This window comes from Glycine soja, chromosome 14 (assembly GCF_004193775.1).
Source record: "Glycine soja cultivar W05 chromosome 14, ASM419377v2, whole genome shotgun sequence".
In the NCBI taxonomy this organism is placed as follows: domain Eukaryota; kingdom Viridiplantae; phylum Streptophyta; class Magnoliopsida; order Fabales; family Fabaceae; genus Glycine; species Glycine soja.
Genome location: NC_041015.1, coordinates 35,372,708 through 35,389,440, shown reverse-complemented (window position 1 = coordinate 35,389,440; position 16,733 = coordinate 35,372,708).

Sequence of the window (16,733 nt, the reverse complement as noted above, 5' to 3'; positions counted from 1 at the left end):
CAGTGGCTTAGTGAAGATGAAGAGGTAAAGGTGACTAAGCAGGTTGAGGTGTGTCTCACCATTGGCAGATACAATGATAAGGTGTTGTGTGATGTGGTTCCAATGGAGGCGCCTCATATATTGTTAGGAAGACCACGATAGTATGACACCAAAGCAGTACATGATGGCTTCACCAACAAGATTTCTTTCTAGCACCATGACCAAAAAATTATTCTTAAATGTATATCCCCTAGAGAAATGTGTGATGACCAAATCAGAATGAGAGAAAATAGAGAACAAGAGAAAGAAAAGAGTGAAGCACCAAAGAGAAATAGAAAAAAGAAGAGTGATACATATGAGAGAAAGAGAGATACACATGAGAGAAAGAGTGATACACATGAGAGAAAAATTAATTGTTTAGCAAAGGTGAGTGAAGTGAGGAAAGTGTTACTTGCTCGTGAGCCGCTCTATCTACTGTACTGCAAAGACAATAAAGTTTATACTGATAATTCTAATGAGTTAACTATTTTTGCTTCTCCTAGTGTTGAACTCTTATTGTAGGAATTTAAAGATGTATTTCCCAAGGAGATTTCTCATGGACTGCCACCTTCAAGAGGCATAGAACATCAAATTGATCTCCTTCCAGGAGCTTCATTGCCTAACAGGCATGCTTACGGAAGCAATCCCCAAGAGACTAAGGAGATTCATAAGCAAGTGCAAGACCTAATGTAGAAGGGGTGGGTGCAAGAAAGCTTGAGTTCGTGTGTCGTCCCAGTTATTCTAGTGCCAAAGAAAGATGGAACTTGGAGGATATGCACAAACTACAGAGCCATCAACAACATCATGGTAAAGTATAGACATCCCATTCATAGGCTAGAAGATATGTTGGATGAATTGCATGGAGCTTGTGTTTTCTCTAAAATTGATTTGAAAAATGGGTACCATCAAATTAGGATTAGAGAGGGGGATGAATGGAAAACAACTTTCAAAACTAAATATGGGCTGTATGAATGGCTGGTTATGCCCTTTGGGCTGACCAATACTCCTATCACTTTCATGAGATTAATGAACCATGTGTTAAGGGAATTTCTAGGCAAATTTGTTGTGGTTTATTTTGATGATATCTTGATTTACAGCAAATTCCATGATGAACATCTAGTGCATTTGAGGAGAGTTTTAGAGGCCCAGAGACATGAGAGCTTGTATGCTAACATGGATAAATGTGTGTTCTGTTTGGACCATGTAGCTTTCATAGGGAGTACAGGTTGATCAAGAAAAGGTGAAAGCCATTCAAGAATGGCCAACCCCCAAAACTGTTGGTGAGGTAAGAAGCTTTCATGGTTTGGCAAGTTTCTACAGGAGATTTGTTAGGGATTTTAGTATTGTGGCAGCACCTCTTACTGAGATTTCCAAGAAAAATGTAGGATTTAAATGGGGGGGGGGGTGGGGGGGGGGGGGACAAGAACATGCATTCGCTGCACTTAAAGAAAAATTGATGTATGCACCAATTCTTGCATTACCTAATTTTGGCAACTCCTTTGAAATTGATTATGATGCGTCAAGGGTTGGGATAGGGGCTGTTTTAATGCAAGAGGGACATCCCATTTCCTACTTTAGTGAAAAACTGAATGGAGTTGTCCTTAATTATTCCACATATGACAAGGAGTTGTATACATTGGTAAGGGCATTACAAACTTGGCGGCATTACCTTCTACCCAAACAATTTGTCATACATAGTGACCATGAATCCTTGAAGCATCTTAAGGGTCAAAGAAAATTGAGCAGAAGACATGCCAGGTGGGTGGAGTTTCTTGCACAATTCCAATATGTGATCAAGAACAAGAAAGGTAAGTCCAATGTAGTGGCTGATGCACTTTCAAGAAGGTATGCTTTATTCTCTACTCTTGAAACTAAATTCATTGGGTTTGAGCACATTAAAGAATTGTATGACCATGATCCAGATTTTGCTTTTAAATATTCTGCATGTGTACATACTACTCAAAATGGGCTGTTTTGACATAATGACTATTTGCTCAAAGAAAAAAAGATTATGTGTGCCTAAAGGATCCATAAGAAGATTCCTTGTGAAAGAAGCCCATGAGGGGGGGGGGGGATTAATGGGGCATTTTGGGGTTCAAAAGACTTTAGACATATTACATGAGCATTTCTATTGGCCAGATATGAAACATGATGTGTATAAGTTTTGTGAACAGTGCATTGTGTGTAAGCAGTCAAAGTCTAGAGTCATGCCTCATGGTCTTTATTCTCCTTTGCATGTTCCCAAATATCCTTGGACTGATTTATCTATGGATTTTGTTTTAGGTTTGCCTCGAACCAGGAATGGTAAGGACTTTATTTTTGTTGTGGTTGACAGGTTCTCAAAAAATGGCATTTCATACCATGTAAGAAAAATGATGATGCATGCCATGTTGCTGAATTATTTTTCATGGAAGTGGTGCATCTCCACGGACTACCAAGAAGCATCGTTTCTGACCGAGACACCAAGTTCCTTAGTCACTTTTGGAGAACATTATGGGGTAAGGTTGGAACAATGCTTCTCTTTTCCACCACATGCCATCCTCAAACCGATGGCCAAACTGAGGTAGTAAACAGAACTTTGTCTTCTCTTCTTAGAGTTGTGATTAAAAAGAATATAAAGATTTGGGAAGAATGTTTACCTCGTGTTGAATTTTCATATAATAGGGTTGTATATAGCACTACATAACACTCTCCATTTGAAGTAGTGTATGGTTTTAATCCCTTGACTCCTCTTGATTTGTTACCATTGCCTAACATTTATGATTTTAAGCATAAGGATGCACATGCTAAAGTTGAGTATGTGAAAAGATTACATGAGCAAGTGAAGGCTCAAATTGCAAAGAAGAATGAAAGCTATGCCAAGCAAGCCAACAAGAATAGGAAGAAAATGGTACTTGAACCAGGTGATTGGGTTTGGGTAAAAATGAGGAAGGAGAGGTTCCCTAAACAAAGAAAGTCCAAACTTCAACCTAGAGGAGGCAGACCTTTCCAAGTACTAGAGAGGATCAATGACAATGCTTACAAGATTGATATTTCAGGTGAGTATAGAGTAAGTTCATCATTTAATGTTGCTGACTTGACTCCATTTGTTGCAGGTGATGATTTTGAAGATTTGAGGGCAAATGCTTTCCAAGAAGGAGGAAATGATGAAAATCCTAAAACAGCCGAAATATAGGGACCTATGACCAGGAGTAGGACCAAATAGTCAGAGGATACCCTCCAACAAATGGTATCAGCCATACTTAACAAGGCCTAAGTGGAGAAGGATGAAGGCCCAAAGGCACTACCAAGAATCTTGATTGTTGCTGAAGGCCCAAACTAATTTGAAGGCCTATGCCAAATATTTTTTTCTATTTCTATTTTTTGGTGTAATTTTAATTAAATAAAATTGGTGTCTTTTCAGCTGCACCTCATATACACTATATTTATTAAACTTGTTTTCAATAGAAGGGGAATTTTGGAATTTTGACAATATTTTGTGAAAGCTTCTCTCTGGGTTCCTTGTTGAATCAATTTGAGACTTATCAAGGTAATCCTTGTGGTGTCTACCCTGACTTATCTCCCCTGTCTGGAAGTGGCGTCGTCCAAAGTTTATGATTTGTACCAAGCGATCTGGTCCTAGTAAGGATCACATCATCAATGGGTTGTCATACCAACTTATTCTCATAATTAAATGATCATTTAACATCATCCAGGAAGCATTATAAATATAGTTCATGAAATGGTATCCCAAATTCCAAGTAAATATCCACACAATTCATAATAAATAAAAAAGTAGCACGTACTTTGTTTTATCACAGTGCAATACCACCATCATATAAAATCAATATCTTAATCATACTCCAATGAAATTTCATAAAATTTATCACCATAGAAACCCTTATGTGTCTAGTTTTAAAAATGGTATCACTCATCATCAGAAGATCACTACACATTGAGAACTAAGGATTTTACTAACATATGTCCAAACCAAACAACAAAAGAATCCCCTGCTCATTCTTCTCTCCAATTTAATTAGCTTCCTAATCACATCATAAAAAGATCACTACACATTGAGAACTAAGGATTTTACTAACACATGTCCAAACCAAACAACAAAAGAATCCCCTACACATTCTTCTCTCCAATTTAATTAGCTTCCTAATCATAGTAGTGAATTAAAATATGAGTGACCCCAACTTTAAAAGCCGATCATGTCTATTTTTTAGGAAATCTAAATCAAATATCATTCCCATTTCACAAAACAAGCATCAAAGGTCGAAACAAAGCATCCTACAAAATGGTCATTTCATAGAAATTATAGCAATTTCATTTCCCATTCAAATCAAACATATTTTATATGGATTCATATGTCATAAATGTCTACTTTCATAATTTAATTTTATTTTTAGTAAATGAAGTTTCAGTCAGTCCCAACATTCAATTTTGTGAAACATATCACGGTAGGAATTTTCACAAACAGCTTATGCGCACAATTTTAATACCAAATAACATAGCAATCACTCACACAGACACACACAGACACACACACACACACACACACACACACACACACACACACACACACACACACACACACAAACACACACACACACACACACACACACATTCAATGACTCTAAAACATCTCTTAGTATCTTTTTAATCCTCCCATACAAACCACAACTCCCCTTGTTATTCACACCATTCATGATTGAAGTATTAAAATTCAATCATATACTCAATCTAGAAAATCACAATTTCATAGTAGAAACATAATTTAGAAGCAACTTTTCCCATTGACATAAAAGTTCAATTTTCGAAAAAAACTATATGTTTCTCTAATTTTTCAAGCATGCTAAAACCATTTTAGGAGTTGAAAAGTCCCAATATCAGCCCCATTTTCATTTTTCCCGAAATGATGCAAAAATACCCTAAAACAGTTCAAAACTTGATTTTGACATAACTTCCACTACACAAAACCAAATTCAACAAAATTTATATGCTTTCCTAGGTTTATGGGTCAAGGAACTCAATTTTGGCATCCAAAACAGTAAATAAAAATCACAGAAGTCCCATTTTCATGAATAGAGGCAAATACGAAAAAATAACACCACAATCCACAACGTCAAAATTAAGGCTCTACCCATTGCAACCACAAATAGACCCCAAGGATTTGGGAAAAATCCTCCTTACCCTAGTTCCAAAGCTCTATATGCTCAAAAGGGAAAAATGGACCACCCACTTGTAGCCCTTGGGAAACTCTACCACATATAAAAAATTGCAAGGGAAAAGGAGAAGATTAGAAGGAGAAAGAGGTAGAGGGAAGATGGAAAACCAAAGAGAAAATGAGACAGAGACCTACCTCTCAAAAAATCAAGCTCCAAGCCTCCCTTTCTCTCTCCTTAATACACAGCCACCAGCTCCTAGGGTGAGGAGTCTCTCTTAGTTTTTATGAAGACTCCAAAATTAGGTCTAAGGACTCTTTAGTCATTCCTAAAATATGATTTTTAAAAATGTTTGTTGGCATATCTAACCATCCTATTTTAATTATTTTGACTCCAGTAAATAAACCATATTGTCACAAATAATTGTATGAGTTCAATGCCTTTGGAATCACTCAAATCTAGTTTTAAATGAATCTTCTATGAATACAACACTAATTATGCTCAATAAATTAATTCTTAATGCATATTAAAATTTTCCTTGAACTAAAAGCATGAAAATTCTTAATTACAAATAAACTAATATTATCAATGCTCAAAATAGTTTTATCTTAATTACTTTGATTGGTTGACTATGGTTGACTGCATGTAGACCAAGGCTTCTCAAGCCTAAAACACACCTTGTTAAGCTTTAGGATTAAGATTCTGGAGCACTTATCCATTCAAGGATATCATACTCACACAATAATTATTGCACAACCCAAAATTCTATAATATTAACTATCTTCCAAACGTTAGCTATTTTTACTAGTGATTTTCCAAGGTATGAAAATTGAAATGTTACATTATTTGATGTTTTAAAATGAAAGTGATTGGACTACAAAAATATTTTAAAATATAAAAAATAGATTGCATTTCATAAAATATAATTCAAAACAAAATTTTCTAATTTAAATTTTCATAAAATGGAAAGCTATTTCATTGAATACATTCAATTTGTTGTTTGACTTCCATTTTATGGTAAAAATTTCAAAGTCAAGTAGTATGGAAATTTGTACAATATTTTTACCAAATAAATAAATCAAAGACATTGTTTGTACTTGGTTAGCATGTTGACTTCTTTGAAAGTTTTGATTTTATTCATTATAGTCGTTGCCTATTTTATTGACATTTCTTGTTATTTTAGTAAATTTGGTTCATTTCGTAATTCATTATTCTAAGTTTCAACTGTCCCACATAGTTGTTCTCCTAATCACTACTTAAATTTCCATTTAAATGAAAGATGAAATTAATTTTCTGTTTAATTTTATTTCACTAAAATTTACAAAAAGTCTTCACTGTTTATGCTATAAATTCGACTTGCCCAAATCAAAGCCCACACACTTCACCAAAATCTTTTATTATTTTAAGACACAAACACTTCAATCAAGAAATGGTCAAAGCTCTAACATTATTATTGCTCTTAGTAAGCTGCTTCACTGTATTTGCTCAAGAGCTTCAAACTTTCAACACAGTCCTCATCACAGCCCGCATGCAACTCCACCACACTGCCATCACTACCATAAACATGGCCACCGCCACCACCATCATTCTCTTGCTCATGCTCCTATTCATTTAGTAATGCTGCTAGTTCACCCTCCTTATCATCACAACCATCACCACCATGCTTTGACTTCTGCTCATCTTCCTGTTGGGAAGTCTCCAGTTCATCATCATCTTCACTCATTATAGAAAGTTCTATGTGGTGTGATTTATAGAAATATAGTTGATATTGAAAATTAATTACAATGAATATTTAATTCAAGTAGTTAATTTAAATTTTCAATTATATGTATTCTATTTTATGTGATAAGTTTAGTAGGAATTAAAATTTCTTTAGAACATGATTTTTTACGTTGTGTGAAATTACATTGTGCAAGTTTTGATAGTGTAAATTCACGCTGTGTAGATTTACTTTATGCATGATTATTTGTGATTACTCTTGATTTGAACATTAGCACCATTGTCTAGGATAATTAGCTAGAGATTTACTTCATTTGCTAAAAGAAAAGTTTCCCATTATACCTAATCCTATCTTAGCCTTCTATAGCAACATTTTCAAAAGAGTAAATAGCCAAATATGGCCTAGCATCATACGTTCAACCCTCTCTCTTGCTCTCTCTCTCTCTCTCTCCCTCTATCAGATTTGTTTAAAATTAAAGTGACATTATGAGGCAAGCAAGCCTTGGAACCAATGGATACTTGAACCCCTTGAACCATGGCCTATTCTTGACTTGTTACACACTTCGATTTCACCTCATTTAAGGCAAAAGCTGAGCCATTTTAGTTTTTGGGCGTGGCTGAACTTTTGGAGAAGAGAGGAGAAGAGTTCTTGCTTTGGTTGCTTGCTTTCTTGAGTCCTTGAGCTTCAAACATTCTATTCTTCACCATTTTTATGAATCCACTAAGGTATGAAGGAGTTGATCCCTTCTTACTCTTGTTTTTCTTGCTTGGTTATGGAGTAGCTTCCTTTAAATGTGTCCTAGGAGTATAGGAAGTTAGCTCTCCATAAATCAACACTTTAAGTCCTTTTCCTTTATATTTCATGCTAAGGTTGTTATAAGTTGTAAATTGCTGTTATTTAGGTGTTTATGTGTGGAAACATGTTTGATATGATTGGGTTTCTATTGGGGTTTATTTGGAAGCCATTGGAAGTGAAAGAAACATTTTTGAAGCTCTGAATTGTAGTGGCACTTAACCGAGGAGTTGCTTGCGCTTAAGCGAGATGACCAAGCTTAAGCATTGATTGAACTAGGATTAAGTATGGCTTGAACTAGGCTTAAGTGTGATCAACCTTAAGCAAAGTTTGAGCTAAGATTAAGCACTATAATGAAAAATACAATGCATTGGGAATTGGTGCTTAAGCGAGAAATTTTGCAAAATGTGTCATGAATGACTTCTAAATGGATTTCAAGTGGAGTTCCCTTGTTGTATATGAATTATGAGATGCATAAATAGATTTTTAATGTTATCTTTGGAGGATCCACTTTGTTTAAGTATCAATAAGTTTAGAATTGATTTAATTTGAGTATGAATTCCTTGCATTTTGATTGATACTATTGAGTGTGAATCTAATAAATCATTGGACTTATAAAACCCTAGATACCTTTTCACATTGGAGTACATTATCAAGAAGTGAACTTAGCATTATCTCAAGTTCAACATAATATATCATTTCAAAATTAACACAATTATTTTGTCATCTCAACAACAATAATCATTTCTTATCTTTAAAGGTAAATAAAAACATGAAAGCAAATGGTGCATCAACCTCAACATTGTTTCAAAGCCATACAACGTCAGTATTCCTTTCCAAGCTCCCATACATTCATTAACTACATTCCAAGGCACTCTCAAGTCATTGCATTCACAAGCATTAAGAAACAACGCCACTTTTTTTCCTGATAGATCATGCTTAGCACAAAAAGATTTTGCATGTAGCACGAAAGGTCTAGGGACTCATTGTTTTCCAAAAAAATCGTGCTTAGCACAAATTTAAGGTCAAGAGACTCATCGTTTTCCTGAAAAACCATGCTTAACATAGAAGTATTTTGTGCTTAACACAAAAGTCTAACAGCAAAATGAAAGTTAATGTTTTTCTGCAAGACTTGGGATTCCACTTACCCAAATCGACCCAAACATCAATTACACAAAGAAACAAGTCTAAGATTGGTCCCTTACATGATTCTAATCAATCTTAAACACAAAATTTCATATTCCCAACACAAAAATCATCAAATCTTCATTCAATCATAAATACTCAAATCCCTAATTTTCAAGAGCATGAAAAAGGGAAAAGCTTCCCTTACCTCCACAAACTGATGATTTGATGCAATCCTCCCAAGGAGGGGACCCATCACCAGTGTCATGGCTAGGAGACTCCAAGAAGATTGGGCCAGAGATGCAGGAGAAGACCCTAGGATTCTCATGAGCCTTAGGATAGATTTTGGGCCCATGGGCTAAGTATAAGTCCACTTATCTTTGTACATATTAGATTAGGGTTTCATTATTTTTGGGCCTTGTATTTAGGGCTCCATAGTGTAGGGAGGGTACCCTAGTAATGTAGGATTTTTCAGCCCTTGTATTTTAGGGCACCTAGACTAGTTTTTGTATTAGAGGTAGTTTTGTAATTTCACATGCATTAAGTGCACTATTTGATGTGTGTGTGTTGGGAGAGAAATTTAATTGAATTTGGAGAAGCCCAATCAAATTAAATTTTAGGGGGGGGGGTGAACATTTGCTTGCTACACCCCATTGTCACATCATATAGTCACAGTTTGTGCATGTCCTTCATGCTTTACATGCCTCATGACACCTAAGCACACTTAGTGGAGAATCTTGTACTTGATCTTGGATTAGTGGGTTGAACCATAGCTAAAATTCACTAATCATAATTAGTGAAATTTTGGCTCCAAATTTGGCTCCACAAATTCAAATTCAAATTCAAGTGAGATTTGAATAGAAATTCAAATTTCCCTCCAATTTTGTGTGACACTTAAGCTATAAATAGAGGCCTTGCGTGTGCATTTTTTCAATTTTGATCATTTGAGAAATTAGACTTCAAAGCTCAGACCTCATTTGAGGCATAAATTTCATGCCCCCCTCACTCTCTCTCCCTCCACTCATCTTCTCCTATCTTCAAGCTCTTATCCATGACTTCCTATGAGGGTGAGCTTGTTCTTGACTCATCTTCTCCTTGAAGTGGCATCTCCAATCACCTTTCCTCCTTCTCCATTCCACTGCCATTTATATTCAAGAAGCAAATGATTTCATTTATGAAGAATATCCAAGGCCTACAAGCTCCACATGGAGCTACATCATGTGGTATCAAGAGCATCTTCATCTAGGTGATGTTCTTTTGCTTCCTCTATCTTTTTGTTCGGTGAATTCTCTTTAATTCCTTGTTATTCATCTTATTCTCCACGTGTATCCTCCATTGTCTTGTGGTTTGGTGCTTTTTAGAGTAGATTAAAAAAAAAGTAAACCGATTAAATCTTAGATCTACACTTGTTCTTGCATTTCTATGGTTCAAATTTTGTAGATCTACTCTTGAATCATGTTTTTGTGTTGATTTTAGGTTCTATCATTTTTCATTCATAATATTATTGTGCTGAACCTTAGATCTAAATTTTCTTCCAAAAAATTGATTAGAAAAAAAAACACAAAAATCTAAGTGTAAATCACTTAATCCATGTTGTCTTAGAGTCATGTTTAGTCATAGCAATTGTCACATTATGTTCTAAGTTTGTGTTGAATTTTTATTTTGTTGATTGAATTCTAGATACATTTGTTCATGAACTCTTGTCATTCTTAGCTTATATTTTTAATTTTGAGTCTAATTCATGCATGTTATTTAGTTCATAACATGTTCTAAATCAATTCCTAGAAGTAGTCTTGTTGTTGAACTCTTTTTTTTTTTTTTTTCTAAGTTTCCTACATGATGCCTATGATGAAGTTGAGTTGTGGTGCTGAGTTGTGGCTGGATTTGTGAATCAAAATAAGTCTTAAGCTCTCTTGAATTTTTTAATTCAAGACAATTGAGCATAAGCAATCACAAATTGTAACTATCCAAGCCTTAAGCAACATAAACACTACTCTTGATTTCTAGGTTGAAATCGCTGGTGCTGGCAGCTTTGGCACACTGTCTTCTTAACTCCACCATGGCTTGAATACTTTGAGTTTTGAGCTGAAATTTTAACTAGATAAAATATACATCTGGAAGAAAACAATGGAAAAATAATGAACAAAAACGAAAAAGAAATGACCAAGAAAAGGTGATAAAGATTAACATCAAAATACACGTCTAGAACAACAACAAAAAATGTGTATGCTTGATTTGCTTGAAAATTGTTCATTATTTTGAGTTGTATTACAAGCCTATTTGACTCCTTGGAGTTGTTCATCTTTTAGATGTGTTGCTAAATAACATAACTATAATTTTGCTTTGAGTCTTGTTTTTAATTTGTCAATCTAATCTAGGGTCATTCTAGGACTTCCTTTGTGTTCCACCTTGGCTTGTGGTGTTGTTCTTTTGCTTTATTTTTTCTTGAATCTCATTGAATTAATGTCACATTAAATTTCCTCTTGGTTTATCTTTCATTTCATCTTTTGGTTTCTTGCTTGTCTTCTTTTTTTGTGTGTGTTTAAGTTCTGCCTACAATAAGGACTGGAAGAGGAAATTGGTGCGTTGCTTGAAGGAATATTTTTGAGTCTTGGAGGTTAACTATCCTAGGAGAACCATTGGATTTGAAGAAACCAAAACCTCACCAAATTTTGAGTGAAACACTTGAGAAAACTAACAAGCATTGAAGACCTTAATTGCTTTGTTTAATTTGTTGTAATAGAACAATTGAGTGCTGAATTTTTTTTCTATTGCAATTCCTTGTATTTGGACATTCTTCAGGGGTGTATTGGGAGTCTCCAAGAGATCACCCAAACCTCTATTTGTGTGTTATAGCTTAGTGTAAACCGTGTAGACTAAGTGAAGAGATAGTTGGGACCTCCAAAGGGTCATCCAAGCCTTCGCATAGGAAACCGTCTAGCTTGTTTTAAATTTCCTTTACCTTCCATTGCCAAACAGCCTAGATAGCTTGCTTTTTACCAATTAGTTTTTACCTTATCTTTCACACCTATTTTAGTGTTTATTTTGGCTAGTTTCAACCATAGTTTCTTTTACCTTTTTGTTTTCAAACCCCCAACAAGAAAGAACCACAACTTAGGAACCAATATGATGCAATCCTATCCCCCAAAGGGAATTGGATAGAAGACTTCAAGAGGATTGAGCTAGAGCTACTAAAGAAGGCCCTAGGATTCTCATGAAGCTCAGGGTAGATTTCTGCGACCATCGGCCAAGGTTGGGTCCACTCTTCTTTGTAAATATTAGAATAGGTTTTTCCTTCTTTTGGGCCTTGTATTTTGGCCATACTAGTAGTATAGGGTTTTAGCCTTGTATTTCAGGGCATTTTGAGTAGTCTTTGTAGTAGGGACGTTTTTGTATTTTCATGTATTTTGGCATGGGGGTGAGCTTAGCTATTATAGGGGGTGTGTGTAGCTAAGTTCTAGTTTTCATCTCAAGGAGGTGTGTTTAGATATTAGAGAAGTGTGTGTAGCTAAGCTCTAGCTTCTCTAGGAATCTTCTCAAGGAAGCTTTTCAAGGAAGCTACTCAAGGAGGTGAACTTAGTTATTAGAGGGGTGTGTGTAGCTAAGCTCTAGCTTCTCAAGGAAGCTTCTCAAAGAAGTTTCGCAAGGAAGTTTCTCAAGGAAGCTTATCAAGGAAGCCACCTAGGCTATAGATAGAAGCATGTGTAACACTTGTTGTAACTTTGATGAATAAGAGTCTTGTGAGACACACTTCAAAGTTCAACTTCTCTCCCTCTTTCCCTCCTTCAATTTCGTGTTCCCTGTAACGACCCGCCTCGTCGCTATGATATCAGCACTCTAATAAGCGATAATTTCAATTTTTATAAAAACATAAACTCCCTTAATTTTGCTTATGAAAATAGGAGTAATTTTGTCCCAACATACATTCGCTAAAACATACACATTTACTTAGATGAATATATATATATATATATATATATATATATATATGTGTGTGTGTGTGTGTGTGTGTGTGTGTGTGTGTGTGTGTGTGTGTGTGTGTGTGTGTGTGTGTGTGTGTAGGAACAACAACTTAGTACACGTCATCCACATGACGGAAAATTAAAATCTGTTCATGCATATAAGTAAAATCTGGAGTTTACATCTCCGATTCAACAAAATGACTCATAATCCAACTATGGAGGAGTTGATAAACAAAATATAACTCTCTCCCAAAATAATGTCAACGTCGTCACGTCGGCTCGACAGCTCCTCACCAGAATCTTACTCCCTGCACCCTGCTACTGTCATTCTGCTCCCATGAACAAGGTTCGCGATCATCACAGGTATCAACCACACTATACAAAATTGCAAGGGTGAGTTCATTATAAAAGAGCCAATACCAAATCCAAACAACCACAATTAGCAAGAAACATAGGCAAACATTACGAGTTTACACCACATTCATTATTCAACACTCACATCCAACAATTATTCATCATCCACATTCAATAATTACTCATCATCCATATTCAACAATTACTCATCATCCATCCATGGATCCAATTAAGACTGCACAGAATGATGCATGCACCTCACTCAACTCTCAGATGCAATGTGGTTTGTACCAACAACCAAATCCCAGGAAATAGCCTAAGCGTGTCCACACGACACTCTCACTTAGGAAACCATGCAGAGTTCGTCGAGACCACCCGGTTGTGCACGTAACTGCCCCCCATAAGAGATTAGCCTGGGGCCCAAAGGAGTTCCCTACCAGGTGACACGCCCCCTTAGTACAAAGTACACTCTGCCACAGTTATTCTATTTCCTATGTCGTATGAGCTATGAACAAGGCTGATCGAGGTCGTACCCGAATCAAATAAACATTAAAATGCTTTAACTAGGAAGTGATCTTAGGTCGTTTCCCTATGAGCAATGATAAACCAAATGTTCATAATATACTTGCAGTAACAGTAACAATTGGGGGGGGGGGTTGTGTTTGTTTTGTGAATTTAAGAACAAGCAGATTGGAATATGAAATTAATAATAGTAAAAACGTGTTGTTTCCTCTTATTCAAAAGTCATTCTCTTATCCTAGGTTATGAGGATTTCACCCCTGGCAGTTAACCACTTAATCCAACCCTAATTTAATTTACTAAGCAAAAATCAACTTAGGGCTGTCAATATGTGATTAAGCAAAACATACACCAATTAACCCCTTGTTTATTAAGCACGAATGCAATTTAAGCACATAGGAAATTAATCAAACATGAAGCGTGCACAGATTAACAGAACACATGTGGGTTAATTGGTGAAGGGAAAACCGATAGGAGAGCAACATTAAAAATAGAACCTCAAAGAGAATTACGCCTCATCCTCAGAGGGAAACAACACTAGGAATTTAGCCTTCCATAAGCTCAACAAAAGCAGAAACGTAAATGAAGCTAAAGGCAGAAAACATAAATGAAACTAGAAGCAGAAACGTAAATGAAGCTAAAGGCATAAAACGTAAATGAAAGCAGAAGAAGGAACAAGAAATGAAATTGCAATTGAAAGCAGAAAAATGGAAAAAGGTCTTAACGTGAATAGTAATCCAAAGCTAAAAACATAAAACCTTAAAACCCTATGCTCTAAATAATGGAATCCCCCTTACACGAATCCCAAGGTTGCTATTTATAAGGGTCACTCAAAGTCACTGGGCCCTATTACATTATTCTGGCCCAAAACGACTTAAACACTGAACAACATAAAATAAAATTGCAATCTCCTAATTAGAAATTAACTAAGGTAAGGTAAACGTTGCTTTATTTGCCCTCTTTAAGTTCACGACCAAAATCCAGATTAAGCTCAATGCTTCATTAATTCCTAAAATTAGATTAAAAACATCAAATTAGCTGAATGAGCCCAAATAATAAAATTGCCTAATTAATTTGACAATTAAGACTAATCAGTAATTAAAATGGTGCAAAAAGGTTTAAGAAATAGGAGAAAATAGTGGCACATCAAAATCCCCCATACTTAGCCTTTTGCACTCCTGGGCAAAATGAAACAAAGAACAAAATCCAAGGATATCAAAGAGAGACAAACAAAAACATTTACATATTTCCCAATGAACATCAAGGAATGAAAGGAATGGGTAACATCTAACATGAAGAGATCCAACGAGTCAAGACATTCGTGAAAATCATCCAAGCAACCCAATCATGACAAAATAGTTAATCAACTCAAGAATGAAAAGTGATAAAGCCTCACAAGATATACACTCTATCTCTCAAGTGTCTAGACCACTATTTACCCTCAAAGAACCCATGAAAACCAACACCACATAAACTTGGCAAGATTCTAAAATTGACAATCAACCCATAAACACAAGCACATGAGGATCAAAAGGTCTTTTAAGGTTGTAATGGGGCCAAGGACAAGGTAGGGAAAAATATGGAATAAGTAGCTAAATCCCAAAGGAATAGAGGAGTAATGGGGAATAAGTGCATATTAAGAAAAAATAAGAAAACCTAAAGATAAAATTTAAACATAAAGAGTAGAACCAAGAGTCTCATTATTCTTTTTTTTTTTCTATTTAAGATCTTATTCACTCAACTTTATTGCTTTTCTTTTTCTTTTTTCGAATTGATTCAACTTAATTTTTTTTTTGAACAGTAGCATTTGAGAACTAGCATATCATTCAGTAGCATGTCCAACATTTAATCCATATATAATGTACATCAGTATGGCCCAAAAATACATCATGAAGCATAGCCAACAAAACATGTTATCCAACAAAACCCCCCCACACTTATTCCCAAAACAATTCCAAAGCTCCAAAATTCCTTAAGGTTAAGGTGAGATCATGGTTTTTCACTTAAGGCTTGTAATGAGATTCAAAACAAAGAAAGGAGAACATAGGCTCAAAGGGCTATCAAAGGTATAAATTCAAGGTAATTCCATTTGGCTAGAGGCTTATAAGAAAAAATTGCCTAAATCATTTCCGAATATGCATGTGATTTAGGAAGCATCAACAAGAATCAAGCCAAGGCTATTGTGCAAGCAGTCAATGGGGCAAAACACACCAAATGATTATGATGATGGATGGCTCAAATTCTCACAAAGGTAAACTTATCATTTTCAAATTGAGCTTTCAAAACTATCATGACATGTAGAGGAAAAACAAGGATTTCAAATCACAAAATGTCAAGAGACTTTTATTTTCGAAACAATTACCCATTACTTGAACATAACCTATAATTCAAAGAAAAACATGCAATGTCATACATGCAAACAGAATTGACCTAAAATATTAAACTAGAAACCCAACAAAACTAACAAAATTAACAAATTAACACAACTAACAAAATTAACAAAACCAACAAAACTAGCAAAACCAAAGAACACTCCCCCCATACTTAAACAACACATTGTCCTCAATGTAGCACAATTAAAAGATTAAAAGCAATTAAACCATCAAATAGAATCGGACAAATGTAATAAAAGTAAAGAAGGAGATAGGAAAAGAAGAACTCCCTAAGTCATGGTGGAGGAAGAGTAGGGTGGAGTAAGGAAGTCTCTCCCACCACTACGTCCACTAAAGAAGGGTTTGTGAGGAATGGCTTAAGTTGGTGTCCATTGACCTTGAAGCTCTTGTTTGTGGAATCGCTTTTGATCTCAAATGTACCATAATGAAAAACATTAGTAACAACAATAGGACCAATCCACTTAGACCTCAACTTACCACTCATGAGTCCAAGCCTAGAATTATACAATAACACTTTTTGCCCAACCATGAAGTCCTTCTTAATTCTCATGCTATCATGGAACTTCTTGGTCTTTTCTTTGTAGAACTTGGCATTCTCGTAGGCTTCTAGGCGGATCTCATCTAACTCACTCAGTTGCAACTTCCTTTCCTCACTAGCTTGATCCATAGAGAAGTTGCAAGTCTTCACTGCCCAATATACTTT